General features: G+C 47.3%; 1 protein-coding gene across 11 annotated transcripts in view; it reads right to left on the bottom strand.

Annotated features, from left to right (window-relative positions):
• The window catches only part of SEMA5A (semaphorin 5A), a 484,035-nt gene that overhangs the window by 154,644 nt on the left and 315,251 nt on the right, over window positions 1–14,140 (bottom strand). The window lies entirely within an intron of this gene.

The raw sequence follows: 14,140 nt of genomic DNA, 5'->3' as shown, positions 1-14,140 counted from the left end.
CACAAAGCTTATCTAAAATGGAGAAAACAGGGGCGCCTCGGTGGCTCAGTCAGTTAAGCGTCTGACTCTTGGTTTCGGCTCAGGTCATGATCTCACGGCTCATGAGTTCAAGCCCTGCCTCGGGCTTTGCGCTGACGGTACGGAGCCTGCTTGGGATTCTCTCTCTCTCCCTCTCTCTCTGCCTCTTCCCTGCTCATGCTTCCCCCCCCCTCTCTCTCTTTCTCAAAATAAATAAATAAATAAACTTAAAAGATAAATAAAATGGAGAAAACAAAGAAAGAAGGTGGAGGACTGGATGTGTCCAGTCTAGGGCCACAGTTACTAATACATGTGGATGAGGTTGGGCAAAGTCCACAGGATTTATGAAAACACCCTCACGGAGACCTACTCCTGCTACTGGGCAAAACAGAATGGAAACCAGAGTAAATGTCCCTAGGAAGACTTGAGCAAGAAAATGAGAAGAGACAAAGGTAAAAGTGATCTTTCATGGTTTCTTCCAGTCAAGGTTGAGTCTATTAATCTTAAAAACAGCTACAGAATGCTAAGGCTCCCGTGCCAGGCTCTATGCTCGGTTCTTCATATTCCTCTGCTCATTCAACTCACAAAAACCATAGAGGTAGGTGCTGTGTTATTACTCATTGGTAATCTGTCCAAGCTCATACAACTAGTGATGGGCATGGGGTGGGGGGTTATGTCCTGGATCTGGACAGTCTGACCACAGAGCGTAGGCACTTACCATTACACTACACTGAAACAAACAAACAAACAAACAAAAACAATGGGCTACGAGGGAATAATTGACTCTGCGTTAACCGTATTCAAGAATAAAAGTTAGTGTTCTGGAAAATGCTTTAGAAACCAAAGCGGGGAGCAGGTTTTCTCAGAAAGACAAATGCCCAGATGCAACTTACCCTGCAGCTATCAGGGACATCAGGAATGACACAGGGAAGGAAAAGCAGGAGGAAGGAGCCAACAATCCAAGGGCTTATTAAGCAAGAATCCTGCTGGGAAGCGTTTGTCCGGCTCCAGAGATGCTATTTCAGATGGCACCACCACCGCCCCAGAGAGCCCGCGAGTGCCTGTTGGGGCATCGAGGCCACGTTCATAGTCTGCCCCACCGGACCATGTCACTCAGATTTCTGCTCGAAGGAGAAGACTGGGTAACACCATGCAGACTGGCCCACAGCCTCCCCTTCCCACAGAGAACCTCCACCGTCTCTCCAAACCACCCTGAAACAATTCTGCGATAGGATGACAGAGCGCATTTTAGACAGAAATGCTCGAACGCATTATTTCCCGCCGAGAAACTGGGGAAGAACTTGTGTTCAATGTGTAGCAGACGCTGTTCTCTAACCCAGCACAGGCTGCGGGTCAATTTAGTCAAGGAGCTAAGTGACACTTGGAGACGCATCCTGCCGTCCTGCAGTGGTCCTTCAGGATGGGGATGGGTCCCTGACTGTGTGAACTGCCGTCAGATCAGGAAGCCCCGTCTCCTGGAAAGCAGAGCCCTTTGAAACTCGGCCAGCATCCTGCTCCTTCTCCAAAGACAATACAAAAGCAGGAATCGTTGTTAGACAGACAGCCACGTCTCTCTCCCATTTGCAGATATCAATCTGGAGGCAGGGGATGTTTGAATCTCACCAGGCGCTACAACAAGATGCACATTGTCTCCCTCCCATTATTTAAGTTCCGTCTCTTGTTAAAATGCAATTCACCACAAACCAGTGATCTGTCGCTCCTGAGTGAACTGAACAAGTCATAAATCAGGCCCTGCCTTCTTGTCTACAATGAATGTGAGAGCGTGAAAGAGAGATCTGAGCGGTCCTTTATTCTTTACTGTCATTAGAGCTCTACACGAATAGTAGGTGTGCTGCTAATTCAGAAAAAAGCCGACATGAGTATATGTCAGCTTACCATAAATCTATGCATGGAGAAGCTGGGTTTTTTTGTCATGCTTAGAAAACATACTGAGTTACGGATTACAGAGCATGTTACAAGATCTGTCACGTCGCAAGAGGAGATACGGTTCGTGATACCAGGACTTTTATTTTCTACGTTTACTTATTAGTGGCCATGCAGATAGGGGTAAGAGAAGAGATTCATAATAGAATAAACATGAGTAATGAGAAGAACAAAAGCTTCAGCATTTTCGGGAAGATCTGGACCATGTAAAATCAGATGCTGAACGTCAATATGGATCCTTCCTTTCTATATTCTTTCTATTGCAACACCTACTGCATCAGGCTGGAGGTGCCTCGTGTTCAGGAGTGACCAGATCATTAGCAGTTTCTTCATACAGAAATATTTCTCGGGGCACCTGGGTGGCTCATTCAGTTAAGCGTCCGACTTCGGCTCAGGTCAAGATCTTGTGTTTCGTGAGTTCAAGCCCCGTGTCAAGCTCTGTGCTGACAGCTGAGCCTGGAACCTGCTTCAGATTCTGTGTCTCCTTCTCTCTCTGCCCCTCCCCCCACTCATGCCCCATCTCTGTCTCTCAAAAAAAAAAAAAAAAAAAAAGAGAAATATTTGTCCACATTGACGAGAATGGATGTGGAAGACAGGAATTCTGATTTTCCAACTCTACAAAAAATGTTACTAGAATCACAATCTATCATAAATCCTTTCTCAATCAAAGGCCACCTTGCAATACACTTGCCCAAGGCAGACTAGAAAATGGCTGGGCATGGGGCCCACGTGGGTTGTGGCTCTGCCCATCCCAGATTGAAACCCTGGGCTGGATCAAAGACATCTGGAATGCCCTTTCATCCTAGATGACAATTCAGGGCCCAAAAGACCTACTTCGCCATAAGGATTGAAGAGACTGGTATGTGGTAAGATCCCAATAAATGATGCCTACATCATTTCATCATTTACTTTTGATGCCCCTCTTAATAACTTATATTTAGTAGAACCTCACATAATGATAATGAATTATCAAACGTGCAAATGCTAAGCTTACAGGTGATCAAAATGTAGGAAACATAAAGCCCTGTCGAGTTTGTAAAATAGCAAGCTATTCCACAAAAAGAAAAGGAGTTAGTGGAAACAATCTTTAGACGTGACATAGTGAGCCAGATATTTTTAATTCCCTGATTTTGGGGGGTCAGTCACGACCGAAACCATTTTCATATATATATTCCTAAATTCCATACACTCTCTTACTAGGCACCTCTCCCTTTGTTACAGCTACATGAAAATGTGCTGCAGAGTGTTCCAGAGTAAACTAATTTCATCTAGGTATTTAGTAAGCATGGATAATTAAACTAAAATTAAATGAAATTAAGCACCGTGTGGTTTAAAAGCCACTGAGGTGCTAAAGCTTTCCCTAAGATTTCCAGTAAAAGATAGACAGACAGATGGGCAGATAATACATGTCTGTCTGTGTATGTATGTGTGTATGTGTATCATGTACATGTATATACATATAGTATTGAAGCATATGTATATATGGCTCAACACTTCCACCTACTGGCTGTGTGAACTTAGCCAAGTTATTTAACAGCGCCCTGTTCCCTCCCTTTTAGAAAGGTGGTTAACGATGCCCAATATGTATCACTGGGGGAACCAAAGGCAATGCATGCCCACTGCCTAGTGCCCAATGGCTAATCATCAAAATACAGATCACCATTTGCATCTGTAAATAAAAAATATAATAAATAGACATGTACATACAAAATACATAAGTTAATATTAACACACGTATTGGTAAACATATCGCCAGTATTTATTGAACAAGCTCAATCACAAGCTTTGCATTCTGTATATCAAATCAGGGTCTTTGTTCCCATCAGCAGATTTGGCACGAAACGTCGAGGTGCTGTAGACAGAGCCTTGAATGCCAGCACTCCTCCATCACCAGGCACGTACTACCTACTGGGGGGACCGTGCCGGGCACTGGGTGCGTAGATGTGGTAAAGTGACAGATACAGCCCATGCCCTGGGGGACAGAGTGAAGAAACAAACAACACAGACCGACAAGTCATCACAAGGACGACAAGAACAATGGGGGTGAATTCAAGGGTCAGAAAGGAGAGGACCAGGCAGAAGTCAGGCTGGGAGGGGACACCAGGCCAAGAGCTGGAGAGACAGCCACTGAGAGAAGACCCTCAGAGCGGCCAGGAACGGAATGGACCAGTGTTGGGATAAAGGAATCAGGAGACAGAAGGGCCAGGACAGCAACCCAGCAAACGCAAACCCAGTTTGCATTTCAACTGCCCCTGGAGAGGCACCGAGGGGGTTGAAAGAGAAGTTCATGACCCACTCTCCCGTGTGTGTCCCTTGGTGGCAGCGTGTCCTTGGTGGTCACTGAGAGCAAAGTGAGCCCCGGATCCCCAGGTCCTTCAGTCACTGAGCACCTGGCAGGAGGAAAAGCATTGCCTAAAACTAGAAACGTGGTTCCAGCAAACTTGAGTCCTTCTTTCATATTCAGGGGAATATGACCTGGTGCAAATGTGTTATTTCTGTGGGTTTGTGGAGTCACACAGGAGCAGCTAATAGCACGGGGACCTGGGCCGTCTCTCCCCAAAGATCTGCTCCCTCCCCGTGAGCACGCAGCCTGCCAGCCCAGGACTCTCGAGGAACTCTCCCCGGACATCTGCACCCAGGATGCTCTTGGAACCCTCCCTGAACATCTGCAGCCAGGACTCTCCCGGAACTCTCCCTGGACATCTGCAGGGGCTTCCTTAACTGGCTCCGGTCTCCATGCTCTCGCTCCAAGGGACACAGACACTTGAGTGTTCTTCACTCCGTTCCAAGCACCAAGCCTCCGCAGCCCTTCTCCTCGAAGCATCTGCCACATCACACGCTCCTAGGCTCGATTCGTTCAGACTGACTGTGCGAATATGGATTTCTGAACACTTTCCAAGCAGCAAGTTTCAATCTACCAAGTTCATTTTCTCCCGATTATAGTCAAAGCGGCGGTCCGCTTCCCTTAGGAATGGATCCTTTCACCTGAAGAATCGTGAATGAAAACTTCGGAATTTTTAAAAACTGGAAGATTAACTTGAATTTAAAGATCTTTGGGGCGCCTGGGTGGCTCAGTCGGTTAAGTGCCCGACTTCGGCTCAGGTCAAGATCTCACGGTTCGTGAGTTCGAGCCCCACGTCGGGCTCTGTGCGGACAGCTGGGAGCCTGGAGCCTGCTTCGGATTCTGTGTCTCCCTCTGTCTCTGCCCTTCCCCCACTCACACTGTCTCGCTCTCTCTGCCCCTCCCCAGCTCTCTCTCTCTCTCTCAAAAATAAACATTAAGTAAAAAACAAAGATCTTAGAAATATTTTAATGCTTAATTGTAATGCTTAATACAATAGTTTTAAAGAGAAAAACCGGTGAGAGCTCCCTGGAGGAAGACACCGGGCTGTAAGAGTGTGCAGTTAGAACACATATACTTGAATGACGGCGTGGTCTTTGTCTCCTGAGCTGACACGGGCCAGGGCAGGGCAGAAACCCAGAGCACAGAGTCAACCATCCAATACGTAGCAATGGATTATAAAAAGGTGAGAAGCCACTGAGTGCATACAAAGAGTTTAACAGAATAATATGGAGGCAGATTTGCCGAAATACACAGACCTGGGGATCTTATAAACAGGATGACAATATGACTTATGAGCCAAACGGGAGCACTTTTGAGAGGGACAGAGAGTGACGTTATAATCACGCCAGGAGTGATCCACCACTGTTGCAAGGAAACTGCTTGTGATCTGTAGACAATACAGTGAACCACCTTCCCGCCTGGTTACATAAGCACTAGCATTTTCTGTACAATACATTGTATTCTCTGTAATGGGACGGAATTGCTCTGTGTGGATTTGTGTTTCGTTTAATGCAGGTCTTCACATGACTTAGTGTATACAGTTGGTGCCTTTGGCCAAAACATACCTTGGCAGGGGAGAGAACGGTTCGTTCATCCATTCTCTTCTGAAATGTGTACATTGGAAAGTCCAAATGACTGACTGACAAATACAGAGCTGTCCCCACAAGACGGAAGGGAGCCGGCGCTCCCCTACTTTCCGGCATTCAGCACAGAGACCCATCAGAGCACGACACTGCTTTCAAAGAGCCGCAGAAGAACAGATTCCTTCATGTCACTTAAACTTTTGTGCCCATAAAAGACTGTTTGAAAACACGTCAAAGACTCTTCTGCTTGAGTTTAATAATCCCCGTTCACCTCATCTCCTTTCTTAAGTTTTTAGCAATCAGGAACCCCTCCCAACCTTCCTTGGGTCCTCCTGTCCCTCTTGTGTGCATAAAAATGTGGACATCAGGAGAGACGCGGCAGCAGGTTATGACGTTGGTGTTTCCTAGGGTGTAGACTAAATGTGGAGGGCAGAGGATGCCAGCTCTGGTGTGGGTCTGTTTTCAAATCCTGGCTCGTGGACACATCAACAGCGTGGCTCTGGTTCGGGGGGCTGGTCCCTCTGACCCCCACTTGCTCCTCTGTAAAATACCAACAACGTCGTCCCCCTTCTACCTGACAAGTTACAGCCGCCGTAACCCCATGAAGATAATCAACCCTTTGTGTTCACCACACTATTTCCAATATACCCGCACCCCACACGAGATGGGCAATCGACCTGACGTCTCACCAGTTAGAAAAGGCGGCTCATTGTGCTGGGTCACATGTCACCTGACGGCTTGCATGCTCTAATTGCACTGGCTCACATGTCACCCTACTGCCCGTGTGCTCTAAGCCCACTACTCATCGTCCTCTAGCAGCTGCAATGTCACGCGTTAGGTGACAGGCTTTAGCCAGATGCTTGCGTAATGTGAGGGTAGACTCTTGACTATACAATCGTGATTTCTGTTCTGGCTTTACTAAGCTTCTTTTCCTTGATAAAGACTTTACTGGGGCACCCGGGGGGCTCAGTCGGTTAAGCGTCCAACTTGGGCTCGGGTCATGATCTCACGGTTCGTGAGTTCGAGCCCCGCATCGGGGTCTGTGCTGACAGCTCAGAGCCTGCAGCCTGCCTCTGATTCTGTGTCTCCTTCTCTCTGCCCCTCCCCCGCTTGCATTCTGTCTCCGTCTCTCAAAGATGAATACACATTAAAAAAATAATTTAAAAAAAGACTTTACTTTTCCTACACAACTGTATTTCATCCCTAGGCTCCACTTGTCTTTTTTGGGCTTGTTCTGTGAATGCTGCTTCCATTTATGAATTTCCTGCTCAAGCAAATGTCGTCCATCCAGGGAGCCCCTAGAGCAGATGATTCACACCCTCAGGGACTCTGCTGTGGAGACACTGCCAAAAGCGAACTCACTGTCCCCAGGACGAGCCCAAAAGAGTCACTCTGACCTGGCCATGCCTGGCTCTCGGAGACGCGGCATCTGGTCCCAGAGTAAAGCGCTGAGGTCCTCTACAGGCACCTGTCTTCACGGTTAGGAGAAACAATTTCTCCTCGAGTTCGGCGCAGAGGGGATTTTCTCCCTCCAAGTAGATTATCCTTAATCATTAGGAGGTTAATCATTGTATTTTAAGGACCTCAAACAGTCTATTTAATGGGTGAAGAACATCATTAAAGGACAGTATTTCGAACCAGGAAAAGTTAAAGCTGTTACAAAAAGTGTTTTGTTGGCTAGAAACATAAAAGCTCCTATGAAATGACATTGTTAAGATGGGAAGTCCTGTGATGTCAGGCCTGTCTGCTTCCACATGAGGTCATGGTTGGAATCCACAGAAATGGAAGGAGCTGCAGATCTCATCCGGGCAACCCCACAGACAGGCAAGCACCTCCCCCCAGAGAAGGACAACGCGAGGGTCACCGAATGCTAATAAGATATGTCCACGTAGGTGTCCATGCTGAGTTATTGAGGTTTATTTATTTGTTTGTTTGCTTTTGAGAGAGAGAGAGAGAGAGAGAGAGTGGGGGAGGGGCAGAGAGAGAGGGAGAGAGAGAAAATTCCAAGCAGGCTCCCCACTGTTAGTGCAGAGCCCAACTTGGGGCTTGATCCCAATACCCTGTGATCATGACTTGAGACAAACTCAAGAGTCTGGTGTTCAGCCTACTGAGTCACCCAAGTGCTCCAAGGCTCATTTAGGAATTAGTTTTTCTAAGTTCTTACCAAGGTTTTTTTTTTTTTTTTTTCTATATGAAAGCATATAGTTCCCTTGGAACCCACAAACTCAATTGGCATGCTATTAATTTGAAAATTTCATTTCCCCCCTTTTCATACGTTTACTGTTTCCCCAATTTCATTGCCAATTTCTTAAAGGCAAGTTTTACAGCTTCTGTATTTTAGTCATTGACCATTAAACATTTACCATCCTTCCTTACAGTAATCATTTAATAAGCGTTATTAACGATTAGTATTTTAATGCATCAAAGCTGTTAAGGTCTTTCTCTAAACACATAAATTTGTTCTAAGAGAGATTTGGGCATGAGGGGATAAATCTGATGTTGAAACTTACATTCATTACCACACACATAACTCAATGCTTCAAATTCCTCCAGAACACCATCCAATCGATCGCATTGCCTCTGACAACTGACTGAATAAATAATGGTTGAAAATGAGTGTCTAAATGAGAGACAAAGGAAGAGTTTTTTCAAATGTTTGGGACTGAATCAGTTTCAAACATACAAATCTATTTTTTTTTTTAAATTCTGGGTTACAAGTCGGACGGCATGTTCCCATGGGGTAACAACATCATTCCTATTTCTACTATTTTGAAACGCGCTTGTCTCCCAATCATTCAACAAATACTAACAGGGCATCAACTGTGTTTCAAGCACAAAGTGAGATAACCCAGGGCACAAAGATGGCACACATATCATTCCTGGGCTTGAGCAATTCAGAAACTTGGGGGTGAGGGGTGGACACAGAAGCCAACGACTCATCCAGTAATTCATTCATTTAAAAAATATTTATGGGTGTCGGGGCACCCAGGTGGCTCAGTCAGTTGAGACTCTTGATTTTGGCTCAGGTCACGATCTCACAGTCGTGGGTCGTGAGATCAAGCCCGCGTCAGGCTCTGTGCTGAAGCCTGCTTAAGATTCTCTTTCCCCCTCTGCCCTTCCTTGCTCTCTCCCTCTCAAATAAGAAAAAAAAATTTCAGTGTTTACTATGTGCCAAGCACTGTTGAAAGCATGCAGGACACATCAGTGAACGAAACACATTAGCCCAGCCATTGGGGAACCTCCATTCTAGGGGAGGAAGGAGACAAGCACTAAACGGCATAAGAGTTAAGGATAAACGCTGAGCACGGTAAGGGGGACAAAGCGGGCAAGATGGGAGAGAGCATCACTTCAAATAAAGTGATCGGGGGACGTCCCATAGAGAAGCCCCATCTGAGCAAAGACTGGAAGGAGCTAAGCCAGTTGGCCAGCTGGATCTTGGGGGGTAAAGAGCTTTCTAGATAGAACAGGAGCCAGCAAACCAGTCTTCCGGCCAATCCTACCCACTAACTATAAATAAAGTATTGTGAGCACGCAGCCACCTGTGATCAGGTAAGCACTGGCAACGGCTGCGATGAGGACAGAACTGAAAAGCTCCAATGGGGACAAAGTTGACTGCAAAGCTTGAGATGTTTATTCCCTGGCTCTTCGCGGATCTCTGGGAAAGAGCAGAGAGCCAGCGGCACGTTGCAACATTTAAGAGGCCAAAACAGAGGGAGCAAGGGGGGGGAAGGAGTGAGGACACAGGAAACAGGAGGCCACGGGTCGGGCTTCGGCCTTCTCTGCAGGTGGAATGGGACTCTGTGGGTTTCCGGCAGGAGAATGTCCGAGAGCTCCAACACAGTCCTGCGTAATGCCAAGAAGGGATGGGAGGTCCAACCGAAACTCTAACTAGAGCTAAGAGGGGCCAGGATCTGGGAGGAGGCGAGGGAAGTGAGGACTGCGTGGGTAGCGTGTGCGAAGGAACGTGGTGAGGAAGGCACGCCCTTCACACTTGCCCCTCAAGGACACCAACCGTGCACATGGAGGAAGTAGGAGGAGTCGGGGCAGAAGGAGCAGGTGCAGCCAGACCGCACAGGCTGCGAAAGAGAGAAGAGGCAAACCGGGTGAAGGTGTCCGTAGCCAGCCAGCTCCCCTGCTCCACGCCAGCCCTTGCTGAGAGAACGTCTCACCAGCCGGGACTTGTTGCACAGGTGCAGGGGTGCAGCTAAGATACCCCTTCATTGGGGTACACTCACAGCATTGGGGGTGTAATAAGAAACCGTATCTGGAACTCTGGTATTTGATCCAAGGGGCTTAACTTGCTCAAGGAAAATTGCTGGAACTATAGCAGGTGCTTGTGCTAGGTCCGTGGGGACGTTCGAGGCTTGGTGGGTCCTTACTCAGGGCTCCTTGTATCCTGGCAGGAAGTGAGCCTGGACAGCCCAATGTCACCATCTGGCTGAAGATAAACCCTGAAGCACAGAGGTTCCTGAGAGGCCGGGTGGCCAAAGGTCCCTGGCCTGTTGTGCTCTGTCTACGTGTTCTGAAATCCTAAAGAACATCCTTTGTGCCTGTGTGCTTAGACCGGAGCGTCAGTGCACTTGTTTCTGTTAAGACTTCACTACAGTCCTAGGAGGGAATAGTTCCGACTCAGAATAAGCGAGATCCAATCCATTTCAGAATGCTGCCTAGGAGGGGGCACTCCTGCCCCAGAGATCATGGGATGGAGGAGAGAGGCACCGTGGACAGAGAAGGTGTAAGTGGACGCAAGGAAGAGACAGATGACAAACAGCTGTGCCTGCGGTAAAGCAAAGACAGCACCGTGTGCTTAGTCAAGGAGACTAAGGAGTGGGCAGGGGATGTACCCACCCCTAGCACAGACGGAGAGGTAGGGCTCCCATCAGAAATAAGGTGCAGGAGCTTACGATGTCAACATTTGAGCGTTTCCTGATCAGGGCACCATTAGAGCTTGAATAGGATCTGCCCCTCCCCCCAAAAAAGAAGTGTTGGAAGTCTTCACCTTCAGTACCTGTAAATGCGGTCTTACTTGGAAACAGGGTCATGATAGATAGGATGAGTTGAGATGAGTATGGGGGGCCCCTAATCCAGTACGACCGGTTCTTACATGAAGGCGGCCAAGTGAAGACGCAAAGATACACAGAGACAAGACCATGTGAACCCAGAGGCAAAGACTGGAGTCATGTGGTCCTAAGCCGAGGGATACCTGGGGCCACCAGAGCTGGAAGAGGCAAGGAAGGGTCCCCTCCCCGAGTCTTCGAAGACCACCAAGTTTTCCCGATATAAAGTAACTAGCTGAACTATGGAAAGGGCCCTGTCTGTATGTGGGCAAGTGGTCCTGGGCACAGATTGATCCCAGCACCGAATCTGAACACAAAAATTGTGCCGTTCGTAGTTAATAGGTACTATCTATCTTCCACACTTCGCCTGCTGAGACCCTTCTCTCTCTCCAAGCAAAAATGTTGGCCCAAACCGAAGAATCTCTAAAACAAAGAAGCGAGCTCTGGTTATCATCATATGTGAGTAGCTGTTAGTGGAGTGACCATCTGAGATGTGTAAGTCATAAGCCCTGTTGCTTTACTTCTGTGAGTGAGCATCACGAAACCGCATCTTCAGTCAAAAGGCCCCGGGATTCCCACGCCCCAAAGTGGGAGCTCGGATGTGGAGGGAGCTGCCTGCCGACCCCGCATGAGAGGCTTGTGCCTCCTCAGCAGGAAGCTCGTGGTCTACACATTCTCCACTGAGCACACCAGCTCTGAGTTTCCCAGCACACCCGCTCACCACTCGTGCAAGTAAATCCAAACCTCTGATCTCCATTTGTCCCCTCCGTGCCTTGATTCTCAATCAGCTGAAAACTCTGGAGAGGAATGTAAGAGCCTCACTGAACGGGTTCCTAAAATCACAACTGGAAATAGGACCCCTTCTTGATACGGCAGCACTAACTCTGTTTTCAGCTTGTTTGATAAAAAGATGGAAGTCCTTCCTCGAGAGGAAGAAATCTAAGGCCATAGCAAAAACAAAAAACAAGAAAACAATAACGAAAAAAGGAAGGGATAACAGGTACAGCCACGATCTCAAATGAAGAAGGAAAATCACTCTGGAACACAGCGGAAAAGAACTGAGACAAGGGTGTCTGGTCAAGAAGGAAGGAGAAGACGGGATGTAAAGTATGGATTCCAGGCAGGCCAGTGAGGACAGATGTCCCTGCATCCAGGCAGGCCAGTGAGGACAGATGTCCCTATATCCAGGCTCAGTGTGGGGACAGATGCAGAACTGTGTGCGGTTAAGGGCCAGAATCTATCCTGGATGAAAGGTCAGTCGGAGCAGAAAACCAGGGTCAACCAGGAGTAGAAACAATATCTTGGGGTTCAGTAGAAGGCGGCAGTGCCCCAACAGGACACAGGAGATGGAAGCAACACTCAACACGCAGGAACTCTCTGCTCTCTGCCCCGAGAGGGGGGTGCCTATGGTTGAGAATCACTGGCTTAAGCTCATTATTTATGTGTATTTATGTGTATATGTGTATACAAACAGGACGCAAGCATTTTGCCAAATAATGTAGTCAAACCAACCATCAATTTGCCTTTAAAGAACTCCCTTGTAGAAAAGAGAACGTCCTCATCAACTTTCTCCAGTAATTTGAATGTGCTTCCAGTAATGTGCTTCCGGAGGGCAACCTGAGTTGTTTTCCTAAACTGAAGTCGTAACTAGCTTTTTTTCATTAACATTATTTTTGTTGAACTGGTTTCAGTCCCCTTCAGGCCCTGAAGCTTTCATCTGTGGAGCTTAAAGTTCCTCTTTCTAGTCATTTGTTGATTTTTCTGGCCAAGCAAAGTTTCCAGTGAAAAATCAAAATTACCTGCCCCCAACCAAAGGCACTGTAATTAGAGTTCATTCAAAACAAAGTAAAAAGTAATCAGGAATACCATCTACTGTCTCTCTTTTTTTCCCCCAAAAGTGACCCCCTGACGAGTATCCTGGAAACATAATTCAGGTCACGGCATGAGTTACAAACATTGGCTGTTCCTTTGCACGTGACTCAGATCCCCACTGGCTGATCAGATGGTCAGATTCTGTCAACGTCTGGGCGGAACCCTTTCTGTCTGAACGTCAAGTGACCTGAGAAGGGCTGTGGGGGACCTAACTGCTTACCATAGTCACTGTGGGCATGCTGTCATTATTTGTCGAACATACTGAGTAATGTTTTGGGTTCCTCCAATGTGCTGCTGTCTATACGTGATATAATCCAACAACTGAAGCGATGGAAAATAAGTCCGAGGTAAACATGGTAGAACTGTCCCTCAGCCCACCTTCTCATCTTCATCCCCGGGACATCGAATGGTCTGCTGCCCTCAGCTCCACCCACCCCCACCCACCCGCCAAGAGAGATTTGGAAAGTTCTGGAACTTTTTTTATTGGCACAATGAGGTGGGGGGAGGGAATGCTATTGCATCTAGTGGGCATCAGCCAGAAATGCTGAGAACGAGGTATTCTGATAACGAGGACGGCCTCCCACCACACACACATCAAAGAATTATCTGTTCCAAAACGTCAATAGTGTGGAGGTTGGGAAATTCTGGTCCCCATGATTTGCTTGTACTTGACAAAAGGCCAGTAAATCTTCATAGAACTCGAAAGCTCAAAATAAGAAAAAGTATAATGGTAAGCTCAAAACTTCGTCTTCGTACAAACTGTCAGAGGGATGACAGGTGGTACATGGATCTATCCATTTAACACTGTGTGTGTGTGTGTGTGTGTGTGTGTGTGGTCACATTGACACATGAACATACACACATACAGAGGGATGAATTTCAGCTGGCACACATGAGGACATCGTACGAGGTCAACCTCTATTCAGATGGTTGGTAGCACCTTCTCTCTGCTTAGTGAGGAGGTGACCAACTTCTAGTCCAGGATTGAAAGGATGTCTTCTAGGGTCTTCTAGGGGTTTCTGGTTTTGCAGAAAAGAAAAGAAAAGAAAAGAAAAGAAAAGAAAAGAAAAGAAAAGACAAGACAAGACACAAGGAATACGGCCTCTTCTCCTACTGGATATCGTCATATCTGGATGCAGTGCCTGAAAATGGAGTGCTGACTACCCATCCACCCCCAGCGGAGCCAGCCCGAGGACCACACAGAACACTGGACGGCAGGGACACATCAGTGACGAGGCTGGGGTGCTTACTGACTCTCGAGCCACTGAGGGAAGGAACTCTGAAGACACCTACCCCAAAGTTCTATTTGTGTGACTTGACAG

Source organism: Leopardus geoffroyi, chromosome A1, assembly GCF_018350155.1.
Source record: "Leopardus geoffroyi isolate Oge1 chromosome A1, O.geoffroyi_Oge1_pat1.0, whole genome shotgun sequence".
NCBI lineage: Eukaryota > Metazoa > Chordata > Mammalia > Carnivora > Felidae > Leopardus > Leopardus geoffroyi.
This window is presented reverse-complemented; position numbering and strand designations above follow the sequence as displayed.